Here is an 18,250-nt window from a genome sequence, read left to right on the forward strand (position 1 = left end):
TTTATTCGATAACCCTATAAAAGCTCTGTCAGAAATACACGGCTGACAGAAGCTTTAAATAACACTACATTTTGATAATCCAATTATTATTTTTCTAGTATTTTTATTACCATTATTTGTAATATAAGTAAATATTTTTATGGGTAATTTGAGTGACGTCTTTATTTATTTTTTAATTAATTAAGCTTTTTTTAGACGTTTGCTAATTACATCTATATTTTACTAATTCCCCTCGATCGTGGAAATCGGGGAAAATCGTGGAAATCGTTATGCGGTAGCCGGGTGCCGCTTGGAGATTGATAAGGTAATGAAATTATTTTATTAAGGGCCTGTTTCACCACTTCCTGATAAGGCTATCCACCAATTAACTTGACAGATCAAGTATGGAGAATCTGTCAAAAAAGTTGTGAATAGCCTATTAGGTACTTTATCAGAAAGTGGTGAAACAGACCCTAAGTATTATTTACGTCATGAATCTGCGTGGACAGTGTGATGTTTTAATGTAACCTTCATCAAACACCACTACGGGTGTACGTGGAGTGTGGACATCATAATTCATGTCAACTGGGATCTCCTCTCGCGACATAAGCTCATTGTCTGTGTATTTAATTTGGACGTGAGTGATAAGTGATAACGGTGTTGGCTTGTATATTTTGTGTGTTCGGTAATGTTTTTGAATAACTTCATGCATCGTACTCAAAAGTAAATTAAAAAACATTATTTTCTGAAAATATGAAGTAATATTTTTGTTACACGCGTTACAACGATAGCTTCGAATATGAACCGATTCCCGACTGTAGACAGAATCAATAAAACAATATTCAGAAATCCTCGCTCACTTTTCAATTTACTTTTTAATGTATGCAATGAAAAGTATGCGATACTTTGTTTGAGCGTACAATGCACTGGCGTGCTCTAAAAGCTCAGTCGAAGGAGAAGAAATTTTCAAACTGCACAATACACGACCGTAACGTTGCATAATATGGCGCGCGTTCGGCTAAAGTATTCGTTATGGTATTCGCTACACCTAGCCAACAGGGGCACATGTTCCTCGATATGATGTTTAACGTCAGGTGTTCATCTCAGGTGTGCCGCGGAAAAACCGACCTTGAGCGTGCGCAGTAGAGCTCTAAACGACGACGACACCGCCGCTCGCACATAGCACCCTTCGGAAACGAGGCGGCGAGAGCCCTCCCTCGCCGAGCGAACGTTGCCAACGATGAAGAGCACTCGAGACTCTCATGAGATGATCCGAACGGCGATATTCGCGGGTCCGAGGGTTAGTTCGCTGCATCCTTTTTGCTCGCGGGCGCGCGCGGCGCTAGGCGGGCGGGAGGTCTCGGCCGGCGTCACTCACGTCGGGTCGGTCTCGTCGCCTCGTCGCTCGTGTGTCCGAACCTCTCCCGTCCGTGACGTACGATCTCCCCGCCGTCGCCGGTGCTGATTCCAAGTACCGCGCTCCGACGCAACATAATATCTAGCTTCTCTCGAAAAATCCTTCGAAAAATTTTCCCCCCCTCTCTTTAATTATACGAATTCGCCGGCCGACTTCGTCCGCAATTTTGGCGCCCAAATTTTAAGTTTCGTTCGAAGTGTCACTTTCGGCGTAGTCAGACTTTCGGCATAATTATACAGGTGACTGAACTTTACTAGTGCAAATATAGGGTAACTGGATTGTTGGAGTGCTGAAAAGTGTCTCCGGCCCGGTCGCATGCCACGAGCATTCTGCTCTGCTCTCATTTACATCCGTCGAGTAGGTGAGTATATGCCTCGTCAGCTTTATATCGCCTCCTTTTTATTCAGTTTTTTTATGCTGCCGCTGCTGTTTATTTTATTTTAATTGAGTAGATGCACCGAGCTTTAGGCTCCGAAACATTGTTCGTTTACTTTTATTTCTCGGTCATATTTTGTTGTATATTTTCAGAATTGTTTTTGCTTTGGGCTTTTAGTTTTATTAGAAAATATGGTTTCTAGTTACTCTTACTAAGTGAAGTTTCAATTCCACGTGGGCCGCGATAAAAACAAACAGCTGTTTATAAGTGAAAAAGCGGAGTTTCTTCTCTTAATATTAATTAAATTAAATAAATCCTACAGAAGTTTGATTAAACTTAACAATACCCAGTTGTTGCTTTTGTATTTAACTGCTAGTAATTTTTCTACCAGTCACATTTACTAAATACAACTTACAATATTTATTTTACAAGTGTTTTGCTACGAATAATAAAAACGTGTTTTGATATATTTTAGTAGATCACTTACCATTTTCCGTACCCAAAGGGTAAAAACGGGACTCTATTACTAAGACTTCGTTGTCTGTCCGTCTGTTTGTCTATCTGTCTATCTCCAGGCGTTGCCGCTATCCATTATAAGAACAAATGCTTAAAAATAAAATAAACATTTAAGGGGGCCACTATCGGCACTTGAAATTTTCAAATCCTCAATTATAGGTATGTGTTCTTTAAAAATTAACAATTAAATTGTAATAAGATAAATATTTAAGGGGGGCTAAAAAAACCCAACATTTAGCCTATTTCGATACCCATTTGGCATAATATTTTGGCGCGAGTTTGACTTGCACTTGGCTGATTTTATTTCAATTATTAAAATACAACCACCAATTTTTTTTATATCATTCACTCTGTTAATACATAGCACACTACATTAGACTTAATTAAGGAACTCCAATTCCACGGGGAAAAATGATATTATAAAGGTACCATCAAAAAGGAATCAATGGCTCCCCGGGGAAGCTTTGTGCCTCTCATTGGGAAGTCTGAAATCGAATGGGAAAGCGACAAGTAATGAATATTAGCTTTCCCCGCCTAATATTTATCTTCCAGCTTAATATAACTTCTTATCTATCAATATATTTTGTGTTATCTTTTTTTATTAATTCTTCAAGCCCTATAAGAACACCGGTGATCGCGACAACAATAGAATACAAAAGCATTACCTGATATCTGCGATCGAAGTAGTAGAAGTAGGTAGTTCCTATCTGTATATTATATCTTATCTATCTTCCGTACATTGATATCTTCAATAAAATAACAGAGAGTGAGAAGTTCATACGGAACTTAAGTTCCACGTACAAGAGAAGTGTATTCTTTCTTGTTTCCTTTTTTCAATACATAAGGGAATAGATACAAATTCAAATAAGATTGGAATTAAAAAATCGTAGACTGTTTAAACATTAATCAGTACAAACTAATTTATTCATAGGTACCGATAATACTCATAGCTAAACATTAGCTTTATGACTAATATCTATATATTAATACGTGAGCCAACAACTTTGTATCCCTTTTGACGAAAAGTGGGGAAACATAGGTGAATGAAATTTTGCACAGTTATAGTTTACATGATGAAGGAGTGCATCGAGCTAATATTATTTTGAAATTATGCTTTTATCATACATTTTTTTAACAAATAAAACATTACACACACTACAACACACACACTAGGAAAAATGACAGATTTTTGAGTGACAAGCCTCGATATACGAATTATACTCTTTTATTTATGGTTGAAGTCTGTCGACAACAAGGTGGCAAATTGAAAATGAATTATAGTATTTTTATTGAATCTGAGATACTATTAGACAATGCTTACACGGCCAGTCAGATCAGCTGAGTCCCAGAGACAAGAGTTGAAAAAATATGATACTTTTTTACAAAATGTATAATTTATACGTGGGAGAGCCATGCTTCGGCACGAATGGGCCGGCTCGACCGGAGAAATACCACGTTCTCACAGAAGCCCGGCGTGAAACAGCGCTTGCGCTGTGTTTCGCCGAGTGAGTGAGTTTACCGGAGGCCCAATCCCCTACCCTATTCCCTTCCCTACCCTCCCCTATTACCCTATTCCCTAATAAAGGGCCGGCAACGCACTTGCAGCTCTTCTGATGCTGCGAGTGTCCATGGGCGACGGAAGTTGCTTTCCATCAGGTGACCCGTTTGCTCGTTTGCCACTCGCAGCATCAGAAGAGCTGCAGGTGCGTTGCCGGCCTTTTAAGAGGGAATAGGGTAATAGGGAAGGGTAGGGATGGGATGTGAAGGGTATAGGGGAGGGTAGGGAAGGGAATAGTATAGGGGATTGGGCCTCCGGTAAACTCACTTACTCGGCAAAACATAGCGCAAGCGCTGTTTCACGCCTGTTTTCTGTGAGAACGTGGTATTTCTCCGGTCGAGCCGGCCCATTCATGCCGAAGCGTGGCTCTCCCACGTATAATACATCATACATTTAACACAAAACGTACTAAAATATATTAGTAGAAAACTATTATGCTGCGTTTCTATGCTTGCCAAGGCTTGACCAGCGTCCACAAGCACAAGCGTGTAAGGAGAGTCATCTGGCTTGGCTTGCGTGAGCTTGTGGACGCTTCAAGTATCCGATCCGGTATAGTGTCAGTTTTTGGATACACATCAAAGGGCGCTTGTTTGGATGTACGTAATAAACTAACGCATTCACAAGCGTGTAAACGACTTCTAAATGCCAAGCGAAATTTGTGGATGCTTGAGCCTGCAGGCAAGCATGGAAATCCAGCATAACGCTGTATATTTCAATTCAAAAACTTGTATATTTACCGTGACCTATGAGTTATGACATAAAAGCATACTTGTATATTCCCACCTGAAAGATGTGATTTGTTAGTTTACTTCACTGGAACCGGTGCCGATCTTGAGATAGCTGTGTCTGTAGATAGAACATTGATTTTCTAGCTTTTCCCCCCAAATAGCTGTATTAAAAGTGAATAATAATGTACAAAAAAAGTAGTGCACAAATCCTTATTGAACCTTGCTTATTTAATTTTTTCTTTGGAATGATTGTATGAATTATTAATATTTTAGTTTTATAATGACACTTACTAGTTACTATTGTTTAAATAAAACTTAAAACTATCATATTATGTATAGAATACTTAATTGCTTGTATCATTAAAAATAATTGAGGAAATAAAATATTTATCGTTAAAATAAAACATTGACAAATAATCTACATTGTTTGTACTGGATGGCATTATACTACACATTATAAATATTTTAATAAGTAAAAGGGATTAGGTATGCATAAACTTTGTGAACATCGGAATTAGTAACATCGACTGTAGCTAGTACTAACACCAAGTAAGTTGAGCTCAAGTCCTGCTTTTATTAAGTTTGACCAACGCCAAACTGATTTGCCGATACCGCTTGGACTTACTGACTTTTATTGCTTAATTTATAGCCGCTAGCGAGCGTAGCACTTTATTTAATTTATATTTTTTTCAATTGAATCGTGTTATGAGCACGATTCAAATTCTACCATTTTCTTACGTGGTTTTTTAATTTCATGTGTAATTAAGTACTTGTTACGTAATTATTCTTATCAGTAATTAGAGAGAAGATAATGTAACAGATAGTTTCTAAGAAAGTGTAGTGATAAAAAATGAACCCTTAAGCGAGGTCAGGACCGACATTAAATAAGCACTTTACGCTGTTAAATTTGCATTGTGCGTTGTAACATCTCCCTAGGGACAACAAATTCGTTTAATTCGTATCAGTAGCTTAAGTTACAGAGGGAGAAACTTGTAGAAACGCTAATCTTCATTTTGGCTTCGTCGAAGTGGATAACATTTAGTAGGACAATAATTAATGTCCGACCGAGTACTTCTATCTTTTCTACCTCCAAAGTTATTGATATCTTATACAACGACTAAATAAAATATACTCCCCGAAGAAAACAGTTAAACGAGAAGAGGCACCGAAAGGGAACAATTGAGCTGATTAGACAAGTAAGTAGCGACTCTCGATAGCGTAAAGTGCCGCTCGAGAAAGAAAACTCTACATACTTCCTTGGATTGCAGACTTTAAATAAAATAAAAGACGTGAGTAGAAGAATCAGATAACTAACCTTAAAAGGAAAAAGTAAGTAATTGTCGCTGTGATATAAATAACATAGCGACAATTACTTATTTTTCCCTTATAATTTTAACAAACATTGTAACTTACCCACTTTATCATTTAGCTAATATATCTGGCTACACATAAAATCCACAGTTTTTTTAAACCATAATTCCGGCCTCAATTTATGCAAAAAAGCAATGTTTTAACTGCTTCTTCCACTGACGTTTTCTTCTGTTTTGCAATAAAATGAAGACTTGTAGAGTCTTCGGTAGAAACATCTCCTTTGACGTGGATGTTTATCCAACATTTAGGGGCGAGTGTCAGTTGTCAAATTAAAGAGGTTGTTAAACTAAAAGGTTTCTAGGGGTACGATTGCAAAGTTGTCTGAAGGTTAATCTTTGGGGTAGCCCGACTACTTTCCTCAAAATGTAATACTTTGTGAGAAAACGTATTTTATTTAGGTTTTCACTTAGGGTGGGTTGCACCAACTTACTTTAACTATAACTGTAACTATAACTTTGGATAAAGTTAAAAGTGGACGCCATCAAGACTATTTAACCATAACCATACAGCTCGACAATGCCTTAAATGCACGTGGCGAAAAAAGGAACTAACGCTGTCATCATACAAAAACGCCATTTTTGACAGTTCTCCTTTACCAGCAGCGCTCCTCCGCCCACATTCTTATAAAGCCTTGTCGGACCAGCAACGTCTTCTGTCAAATTTTGTTGTCAAAGTTAAGGTTAAAGTTAAATTAGCCTTAACTATAATCATAACTTTAACCACGCCTCTGTTGCAACCCAACCTTAGATTATACGCACATACCTAACATGTTGTATTGTAGATGTAGAATATGTTAACTACTTTATCTAATATTTAAGATAATTATGATTATTTTGTATTGTTATGCTTTATACCTTTTTTATTACCGTGTAATGTTTTATTGGTAAAATAAAATAAATGGAAATCATAAAAAAACACAAAATCCAAACAATACACATAAATTTGAAAACACCTCCAATCTCCATCATATTTTTCTGAAATACAGACATAAATTCAGAATCATTTAAATTTCACAGTTACTTAAACATTACATTGATAAATATAGAAATAAACTCGCCTAAGCCAAGTCGTAATAACAAGTTCATAGGAAGTTTAAAGTAATTAACAATATCGTCAGATAAGACGATTATTTTGGGCAAGAAATTCCTCCAAAAGGAATTTCATTAATTTCATGAATAGACTAAGTGAAAACCAGGTCATAATATAGTAAAGTTTCATATTTTCATTATTAAAATTACAAAATAATTTGCTCATATTTTAAATTGTATTTTATTAATCTGTATTTCGATGTTTCATATTAATTTTATAATAATTATTGTTTTGTAAAACTTTCAGGCTGTACATATTGACAGGCTGTTTCATATTGCGGTAGGGATCTCATTTAAATAAGCTTTTATCACTAGAGAATTACTGAAAATCCTTCAATTTTAATATTATTTTGTTCAGAGTTTGTTCAAAATTAATAATTGACTGTCAGCACTGGATCGCCATGACTGGTTTCTTACAGTATGATAGTATGAAACTTTTTTTTATGAAATAAGGGGGCAAACGAGCAAACGGGTCACCTGATGGAAAGCAGCTTCCGTCGCCCATGGACACATGCAACACCAGAAGAGCTGCAGGTGCGTTGCCGGCCTTTCAAGGTAAGGGAGGTAAGGAAGGGAATAGGGACGGGTAGGGAAGGAAGGGTAGGGAATTGGGCCTTCGGTAAACTCACTCATGCGGCGAAACACAGCGCAAGCGCTGTTTCACGCTGTTTTTCTGTGAGCCCGTGGTATTTCTCGTGGCATTCGTGCCGAAGCATGGCTCTACCACGTAATTATTGAAAGTAATAAAACTATTTCATAGAAATATTTCACTGAATGAAATAACCACTAAATTCTATATTATTAATGTAAATTATTAATATTAGTTATGCATGCGCCATGTGCCATTAGGTACACAAAGGCCGGCGTAATTTCGTATCGCTAAAATTGTATACGGTGAATTTAATTTTCGAGGCATTCATAATAAATATTTGGAGTCTAGAAAGTTTTGTAACTAATGTACAAAACTAAAAGGTTTCAACCGTTTCGCCCGAGCTTGTTTTTCCAGTACCTCACTCACCTTGTCGCAGAGATCACACTGTATAGTGAAATAGCATGAGTAGCTCACATTTTGATTTTCATTTCCAGGGTAGCTCTATCTCCGTCAAAGCGACTAACATCCTCCGACTCGTAAAAATTGCGGGCATTAATTTACTTAACTGAACAATTTTTTTCCGTACGAATAGCGGAGCACATTCGTAACCGACGTTAAATTTTATATCTCACTTAAGTTATGAACTTACTCGGGAAAACAGAATAAACGCGTTACAAACTTTGTCGTTTCGGGTCTTTATGGATTAAATTATATGTGCCCCGAGGCGGGGAATGGTGAAATATTTTACTACTGGGACGCACGAAATCATCGCTGTCAACCCGTGCGCTCGCTTCAGTTCGTCCACCAAATTTTTAATGCTGCCCCACATTCGGGGTCCCCGCACTCGTCTTTATCTCAATAACGGAAACTTCCAAGATTTATCTCGCTTAAGTCTTAGATGAGAAAAAGTTTAGAAAACTGAAACTATGGACGTGTAAATGTAGTCTATGAATACAAGATATTGTTATAGCTAACTAACTTCTACAAGTTATAGCAGTAACAATGTGTAGTTAATTTGGTGGTGCTCATCTACATTATACAGCTTTTTATTTTCTTTACAATACGTGAACACGTACAGCATGACGTGAATAGAAGAACTCCAAACTTCTATTTATGTTTTTATCGCGAGAGAAAAGTTCATTATACGGTACGGATAAGTACTTACGGTACGGATAAGTATTACAAAATGTATATAGTACGGATAAGTACGAGTATTACAAAATGTATATAGTACGGATAAGTACGAGTATTACAAAATGTATATAGTACGGATAAGTACGAGTATTACAAAATGTATATAGTACGAATAAGTACGAGTATTACAAAATGTATATAGTACGAATAAGTACGAGTATTACAAAATGTATATAGTACGGATAAGTACGAGTATTACAAAATGTATATAGTACGAATAAGTACGAGTATTACAAAATGTATATAGTACGAATAAGTACGAGTATTACAAAATGTATATAGTACGGATAAGTACGAGTATTACAAAATGTATATAGTACGGATAAGTACGAGTATTACAAAATGTATATAGTACGAATAAGTACGAGTATTACAAAATGTATATAGTACGAATAAGTACGAGTATTACAAAATGTATATAGTACGGATAAGTACGAGTATTACAAAATGTATATAGTACGAATAAGTACGAGTATTACAAAATGTATATAGTACGAATAAGTACGAGTATTACAAAATGTATATAGTACGAATAAGTACGAGTATTACAAAATGTATATAGTACGGATAAGTACGAGTATTACAAAATGTATATAGTACGAATAAGTACGAGTATTACAAAATGTATATAGTACGAATAAGTACGAGTATTACAAAATGTATATAGTACGAATAAGTACGAGTATTACAAAATGTATATAGTACGAATAAGTACGAGTATTACAAAATGTATATAGTACGGATAAGTACGAGTATTACAAAATGTATATAGTACGAATAAGTACGAGTATTACAAAATGTATATAGTACGAATAAGTACGAGTATTACAAAATGTATATAGTACGGATAAGTACGAGTATTACAAAATGTATATAGTACGGATATGTACGAGTATTACAAAATGTATATAGTACGGATAAGTACGAGTATTACAAAATGTATATAGTACAGATAAATACGAGTATTACAAAATGTATATAGTACGGATAAGTACGAGTATTACAAAATGTTATCGCATAATATAATTTATAATATACATATAACTAGCTGTCCCGGCAAACGTTTCTTTGCCATATAAAGTATTTCGCCCATATTATTTTATTGAAGTGACTAAATAAGTATGTCACCATGGAAAAGTCCATCGCTATCCCGTCGCACAAACAATTGTCGCCGTCAGTCTCAAGTTTGTAATAATTTACTATTATTTATTCAACAAATGTACTTATCAGTATAATAAGTACCCAGTAGCCGATTCTCAGACCCACTGAATATGCATATAAAATTTTCTTAAAATCAGTAAAGCCGTTTCGGAGGAGTACGCGGCCTAATATTGTGACACGAGAATTTTATATATAAGAAGATAAAACCGATACATACATTGCTACCGACAGCTTCACCGATAGCTTGAACATAAAATGATCTGATAATAAGGCTTAGATGTAATAGATGGGATTGCACTTATAACGGTATGGCTGCTCATCTACACAACTGGTAGAGCAGGTCCAGTGAAACCTAGTAGCTGGTGGTACTGTGAATTGAAAGCAGACACGTCTGAATTCCCCAGTTTTTCCACACTCGGCGCCTAACGGGATAACTAACGGTGGAGTTTTTACCTTTAATTGATTCCGGCTTCATAGGGACAAGGATGTAAGTAATGGCTAATTTCTTCCAACCCACGTTAATTATTTGTTAGACTCGGGTACGGCAATAAAGATCGAGGTTTATGAGATCGAGGATGTTGAATCGAGAGGCTAATTGGACGGTAGGAATTATCATTTTCAATTATGTACAAAAGAAAAGAATAATGTGAATGTCCGATTAGGTGCTCTATTTATTTAATAAGAATAGCATTTCTTCGAAACCGAATAAAATAAAACTAGTTATTTACATAACATCAACGAAAACCCTAGTGTTATTTAGTCAAATTTTTATTTTGAACTCATCACATTGTACAGTCAATGAGTAAAGTGGAAAGCCGGGGAATATCAGTACGTCAACACTTGCCGACGGAAAACAGCCCGGTCAGTGAAACAATGTTAAAACAGACAAGAGTGTACAATAAAATATCACTTAAATGTTTGAACAGTATCGTCGATTTGTACTTGTGCGAATTGAAATTACCTGGTTATTTGTTCGGGTTAATATTGTTTTGTATAACCGCAGATGGTAAATAATTATGAAAACCTTTTGTTGTTCGCGCGTGTAAGTTAATTGTGCGTTAAATATTTAATTTGTGTTTGTGATTTTGGTTGTTAATAAATTGGCCGTTGATCAAAATTGATATTTAAAACGAGGTTATTAAGAGATTCGCTTGACTTTTTGTTTCGGGAAGATTACTCAAGTTCGGGACTTCAACTCGTCTCCTCAACCTGAGTTGAGGTCTTTGATTACAGTGAGGTATAATAGCCTTATATAGCAGAGTTATAGATAAGGTATATATTGTAGTGTAGTTGTTAAGTTAATACAATTTTTATGTATGTTAGTCATTAAGGTATAATATATTGTATGGGCCTACGTAGCTTGATTTAAATAAAAAAATAAATAGATCCCCATTCACTAGGCACACATCATATAAGTATTATCACTTTTCGCTATTCTCTAAGACCATGATATATTATATAAGTACATATCTGTCTAGCCGACTCTCTACACTCTGTGTTTTTTTATCGTTTTGTATTTTTATGTTTTAACTACCCAGAGGAAGTTATTTTAATTGGGACGTTTTTTTAGGGCTACTCTTAAATGAATATTTATAGACGACTTTTCTATAATCGAGAACATAATTATTATATTTAGTGCCGAAGCTTGAATTTTCCACAGTAAACGTTGCCTTCAGATGTTCCAGTGATGACTGTACATTTGTGCAACCGAATACCAGGAATGCCCTGTACTTATAGCATGTAATTCACAGTTATGTGTAATTAAATCACTCCATCCTATCTCACAGTTAGCTGTAACCAGACCTCCTTGTATGGCCCGCAGGTGTCAATAACCTGGCTATCCTACATACTAGTACTAGACGGGTTCTGTTCGACCGGCGACCCGTTATATTATTATGTCAATATCGGCCTTATAAATAATTAAGTAATTGAAAATATGATGGATCGGAAAAACATTATCAAATAAAGGAAACGACTACTTATAACATAATCTTTTTACCGTTAGACAACATTTTTCATACGTCGAACTTCATAAAAGCTAGCAGGAATAGATAAAAAACCCATCAATTCAACTTTTATTTTGAAGAGACTTTTTTTTTGTATTGACTAACGTGATTGAAAATAACCATGTTTCCGCATGGACAAGGCGAATATTGCATTTCACTCGGATGATGTGTCGACTGCATTTTAAATAACTTAGCGGGTTTCGCTCGGCCGCGCCGTATTGATTTGCGGTATTCGCAGCTACACACGGTGGATCTTCTTACAGTGACACTAATTATTAATAACTATTTTACTGGCTTAGTTCTTTCAAGGCGTCAATAAATTGTGAAGGTACTCACAGAATAAAAACTTTAAAAAGTATATTTTATTAATATAAAGGATCAGATATATCAGATAGATCAGATATTATGCAAATATGTACTATGTCTTCAGCGTGCCGGTCACCAATCATATTTCTATGACATCTGAGTTCTGACATAATTTCAGATCTAAATAATTTCTAATATGGTCTATGTTTTTCAATAACATCAACTCTCATCCCCAAATGGACTCGCGACCGTTTATCTCCATACGACCGACACCGAAAATGTCGAATAAACGGTGAAAAAAACATCACAATATTTTCGCGTGTATCTGGTTTTCAATAAATCATTTTCCACAAATATAGAATAAAATGTTAAAAAATGTTATGGAACAATCTTTTGTGATCACTTTATATCGCATGGAAATAGAGGTTTTTTCCGACTGCGAGTCAGTTACGCGTGAGCGACTGCGCTCTTTTCGTATAAATTTTTCGTTTTCGCTTCATTGCTACGATTGAGCTCGCTCGAAAATAGTTTTTATAATTAAATATTACTTTTGTGAAAATATTGTTTACTGAAATATAGAATATTATTGTTTGAATTAAGGACAAAAATGAAAATGAAAATAATAAAAATAAGATATAACTTTTACGTTCAAAAATAACAAAGTGCGTGAACCGTCGAATCGTCGATATCGTCGATTTCCTTATGTCCTTTACTCAGTAGAGATTAGACTCCTAGTAAATATTATTACTCTTATAATAATTATGTCTACAACACTTAAATATAAATGATTATACGTAGTAATCGAATCGAGCGGTGTTCGAACAGAAAGTTCTGGAAAAGTTCTGCAAATTGTCAATCAAAGATTACGGATTGTCAGATTTGAATTGCAGCTGCTATGCGAGGAGCTGGGAAAGTGTCGAACACAGTTTTAGCTCTTATTGCCGGCAGACGAATAAGCGTTGCCTAAATGGAAAATGGTTCGAGTTTATTATTCTTTTAAGAATCGAGTCTGGCTCGAAAGATCGATATGACACTCCAAGCGACGACATTTTCTATGGACCTAATATTTTGAACTTTTAATTTGCCTCCTCTCGTGGACGAAAATAAATATAATTATGAATTAAACAAACTTTTACTTAACACCAACGGAAAATTGCTTTATAAGAAAAATTTCAGAAAATTCTATTTCACATGATAAAACTGGAAGAAGTTCGATGTCTTGTCGAATTTTACATGATATTATTTCAAGAACGTTCGCTGCACAAGAATGTGTGCATATAAAATATTAACGTACGCCGAGTACAATGGCTTTTTGTTGAGTATGCGCCATTATACTCCTGCCATAGAGACACGCATTATTTCGTGCATATCAGCTGCTAGATTCAAACGGACTACGAGCTAAACATTATTCGGTAATAAAGCAATGAACCCATAATAATATGCTATCAAAACTATCTGTGATATCTGATCTGGTGATAAAACGCATAGGTTAAAACTGATAGCTATAATATCTTTCAGAGTGTTACATTTCATAAATAGAACCGCATTAAAAAAACCCGTTATTTTTATGAGAAATTTAATTAATATCGGTTCAGCGTGAAAAGAGAACAGATAAACAGAGAGACCCAGAGAGAGATTAGTATGGACATTTATCATTCGATAAGTGCACTAGATAAGGACGCTCCGATCAGATTTTGTCGACGTCACAGTAATGGTCTTAAAAGCCCTAGCTTCGGCTGTAATGAATTTCCAAAAAAGCTAAGTACGGAAGTGCAGTTCCAATATAATGTGCGACAAAGTCTCGCTCGCTTTAAACCTTGATGTGTTTGCATGACTTTGCATGATAAAGGCGTGCACGCATGCATATACCAGATACCTGCCCTCGTTTGTTACATAGGCGACGTTTTCCAGGGATTTAACCCTAATAATAAAGCCAAGTACTTAAAAATCATACAACCAATAACAATAAAAGGTTCCGTTGAATATTTTTCTTAGAAATTTTCCCCTCATCCTTAGTTAAGTAGCAGAATTCTCTGAATGAGAATCTTTGACTCGAAAATGGTGATATTTTAATAGCTATAATATACCACAATGGACATAAACCTACATTTGTTGCTACATACGTCAATAATATCAACCAAATATACCTTACAATGTCAGAAAAAATCCACAACACGTTGTATATTATTATAACTATTAAAATAGATAAGACCGAAGTTGTACGTATTTGAAAATGAAAATGTTCTGTCTAAAAAACTACTGAACTGATTTTGATGAAACTTTCAGTATTCCTTAGTTGAATAATACATAGTAAATATAAAAAAAAAAAACAAGAGTTACTTAAATCGGACAAGTAATTAGGTACGGAGATATGCGAACACAAACATAAAAATATACATAATATGCATAGAAAACACTTTCGGGCACATTTGTTCAGACGCTGATGGTGATTTACATATTTTATACGAAAACTGTGCAATTCCAGAAATATTATATACATACGGGTCGAATTGTAATATCTTTTTTTGAAGTCGGTTAAAAATGAATAGCAAAAAATACCGTATAAAAGCGTGAACTATTACGCCGTTAAAGTGAATTTTACTTTGCATGTTCGAATGCCGTAAGCATAATTCATAATATTGTTACGGGCGCATCCTTTTATACGCCTAATAACATTACGCGGATGGACGTGCTTTCGCTCTGAATTCGCCGAGAGTCTGAAAGTCGTGACGACTCTGACTGACACTGAATGATAATAATTGAATTGTGAGCAGTGAGCACTGCCAGCGGATTGTGCAAAACATGTGCATTGTGCATTGTGCACGTTTACGCTATATTTACTACGTGGAAATGCAAAGAAAATTTATTTAAAAGCTTTAGAATTTTCAGTTCCCAAAAGTGCATCTTGATTCTTGGTGTTGATTAAACGTATCAACTATTAGGTTAATTAGATCTAAATACTAAATATTGACGCTTAAGAACCAAGACCTGCAAAAAGTCGATCTTACAGTACTTAGACGAAAAAACCTTAAAAAAATAGTAGTACTCGAAATTAATTTTCTTAACAGTAAAGCTTGGAGCAATTACGAATGTTTATTTAAATTTCCAATATAACAAAGAAAAATATATCGAAGCAATTTCACAGTCTCCGCAATTTTATCGAATTCGGTAGATAAATTTATTGTAATTTTTGTCGTATCATTGGGCGATTATTGAAATGCGCGATTTCGGATTACGCCGTGCACCGTGTAGATAACCGTGCAGCGTGCGGCCGTGTCATCGCCGGTAATTGTTAATTAACGCGTCCACATTAATTACGATAGTATTAAGTCCGCGGGCTCATGAAAGATCAAATTCAACATTCACGGTTTTATTTACATTGCACACTTGCGGGTTAAATTTCATTAACGCAGGCTAATTGCGTACTTACGGGCTGCCGCTATTGAGTTTAAATGTGAAATTATTTACTGGAGTACTACAAGGTGACGCACTGGGCTCGTTATTCTTCTTCATTTATACGAATAATCTTTTCGTACACATTTTTATTCTGTTATTATGCTATAATATATAATCGCTGAATATTTGGACCGCAACTAAACCTACAAATACATAATCACCAACTGAATCACAGTTCATAATATTCTGAGTATGAGTATGAATATAGACCGGTTCTAATTCGATCGACGCCCTTACTAACTTGCTAATCACTTCATCTCAAGCCAGCTGCTAACTGAGGTTCGGCGACGTGCGGCGTAGTAATTTTGACCGGAATATTATCACAATCACAGCATTATAAAGCTGAAATAGATATCCTAATTATCATGAATTTCAAGGAATCCAAAAAGGAGCACATCTTCGGTCGAGTCTTAATTTATCTGGCTAGCCTGGTGTTTAAAGCGCGCAACTTTTCATAAATCATACAATTTTTAAAGCATCACGTATAAATCTACGTAGATAATAAACATTGACAATCTAAACGAATATTGGGGCATTATTTTAGAGTAATTAACTCTATCTCTTTCTAAATATTATGTACATTATATTATATATTATGCGACAAATAACATTTGTGTCCATTTCTTTGATTACAATTTACAATCAATCAGTACTGGTGTGACATTCATTACTATACGTAATGAATCGTCTGCAAACAACATTTGCAAAATTAATTATGCCAGCTATCCGTCGGTTTGGTGTTACGGGTTAATAACAGACAAGCCGACGCGTCGGATTACACTGTATGTGTGTTTAATGACCAAATGGAGACACGGATCGCATTCAGATTTCACCGGTTTTTACCCGACTATTTCAGAAGGATAGTTTATATGTATTATTATTATTATATTATTTCATATTATATTGTTTTAAAGTCTGAACGGCTTGAATTAGAGCTAAGATATTATTGTTTTTTTTAAATTAATTATTGGCTCGTAACGAAAAGGTACGTGCGATGTCTAAAAAATAATGTACAGAAAAAACCATTGCAAATACGCTAAAAGTCTAGAAAGTTACATCATATTTTATATGAAATGTTCAACGTAAGCAAATGAAGTAGGTAAGTAAAAGCGATGAAGTAGGTAAGGAAAAGCGATGAAGTAGGTAAGTAAAAGCGATAAAGTAGGTAAGTAAAAGCGATGAAGTGGTTAAGTAAAAGCGATGAAGTAGGTAAGTGAAAGCGATGAAGTAGGTAAGTAAAAGCGATGAAGTAGGTAAGTAAAAGCGAGCATGTGCCAAAAATTTATCAAGTCGCTTCACTTTATCTCACAGGCACCAATCTCTCAAAATAAATCTCTATTTTCGGAAAGCGAATTACTATAACCTCAAAGTTAAACTTATTAGCTGGCCACTTTGTTCTACAAAGACATTAATCAATATAGAGTGATTAATGAAAGCTTGCACACGATCCTGATCGTTTGATGGATTAGCCTCCATATGCTTCTGAATAATTTTCAGCGTGCTTACACCTGCGGACTTCGCCATTATGTTACAAACTATTTTCATTGGCTCATCTTAATAGTTGCTCGAGTGTATAATTTAATCTTCAATAATGTTACTACATTTTATATTTTAATTACAACAATATTATGATGTAGGTAGTTTGCCACGATACGTTTACCTTATGATTCGTTTATGAAATTTTACAATAAAGAAGTTTACTTTGCTCACATTTCCTATCGAATAAAATATTCATTCAAAGTACATTCATTTCTAAGGGACTTCTTATCCTCCTTGTTCCGTGTGTGTTTGTTTTCGAAATATTTTTACCTTTATAAATCGGTTTAGTATCTTTTTTTTGGTCAAAGGTTCGGGTTGCGGAGGAGCTCAAATCCTTTCAAATCCTATCTCCCGAAGCCTTTCGCAAAAACACAATCTTATCATACCAGGGACAAACACATTCTTGTTTACGCATAATTATTTCCTCAATAGTGAAAATAGTTTGTAGACGTCTTTGTTGCGTAATAAAAAATATGTTAGGGCCACCTAGGCTCACATATTTTTATTATAGTCTAATTTATATATTTCAAGTAGGGTACAATTTGCACATAATAATCAATTATACGTATCACGTACCTAATTAATGTATATTTAATTATAATGTGCACTTAATTTTATTTAGATTAAATGTATAAATTAAATTAGAAAAATATATGTAATTTAAATTACATTTATTTTTCTAATTCTAAATATACAAACAATTTTATTGTATATATTTATTGAAACAACAATTACAACTATAACTCATGAATCATGATTATAATATAAAATATGAAACAAAGACCAAGGAGTACAAACAGAAATGGGAGTTTCCCAAAAACGGATTGGCAATCACTTGAATTTGATTGGTCATATTTTGCACAAACGAAATAGAAAACGAAAAAATCGAAGGCTAGTTTATTAACTTTCGTACTCCAATATTCCGTTCCCGGTCCGTACTACTCGGAAACGTGAGTATCTGAT

At 35.0% G+C, this 18,250-nt stretch overlaps 1 protein-coding gene across 9 annotated transcripts in view; it reads left to right on the forward strand.

The window, feature by feature from the left end:
• The first annotated feature begins 1,299 nt into the window (after nucleotides 1-1,299).
• Nucleotides 1,300-18,250, forward strand: part of LOC121727346 (poly(rC)-binding protein 3) — a 177,471-nt gene continuing 160,520 nt past the window's right edge. For 2 of the 9 annotated variants that reach the window (XM_042115122.1, XM_042115119.1), the window contains exon 1: nucleotides 1,300-1,757. The gene's annotated coding sequence lies outside the window, so the exon portion shown is untranslated. The remainder of the gene's footprint in view (nucleotides 1,758-18,250) is intronic. The other 7 variants (XM_042115123.1, XM_042115124.1, XM_042115125.1 and 4 more) reach the window with 6 other exon arrangements.

This window comes from Aricia agestis, chromosome 5, assembly GCF_905147365.1.
Source record: "Aricia agestis chromosome 5, ilAriAges1.1, whole genome shotgun sequence".
Taxonomy (NCBI): domain Eukaryota; kingdom Metazoa; phylum Arthropoda; class Insecta; order Lepidoptera; family Lycaenidae; genus Aricia; species Aricia agestis.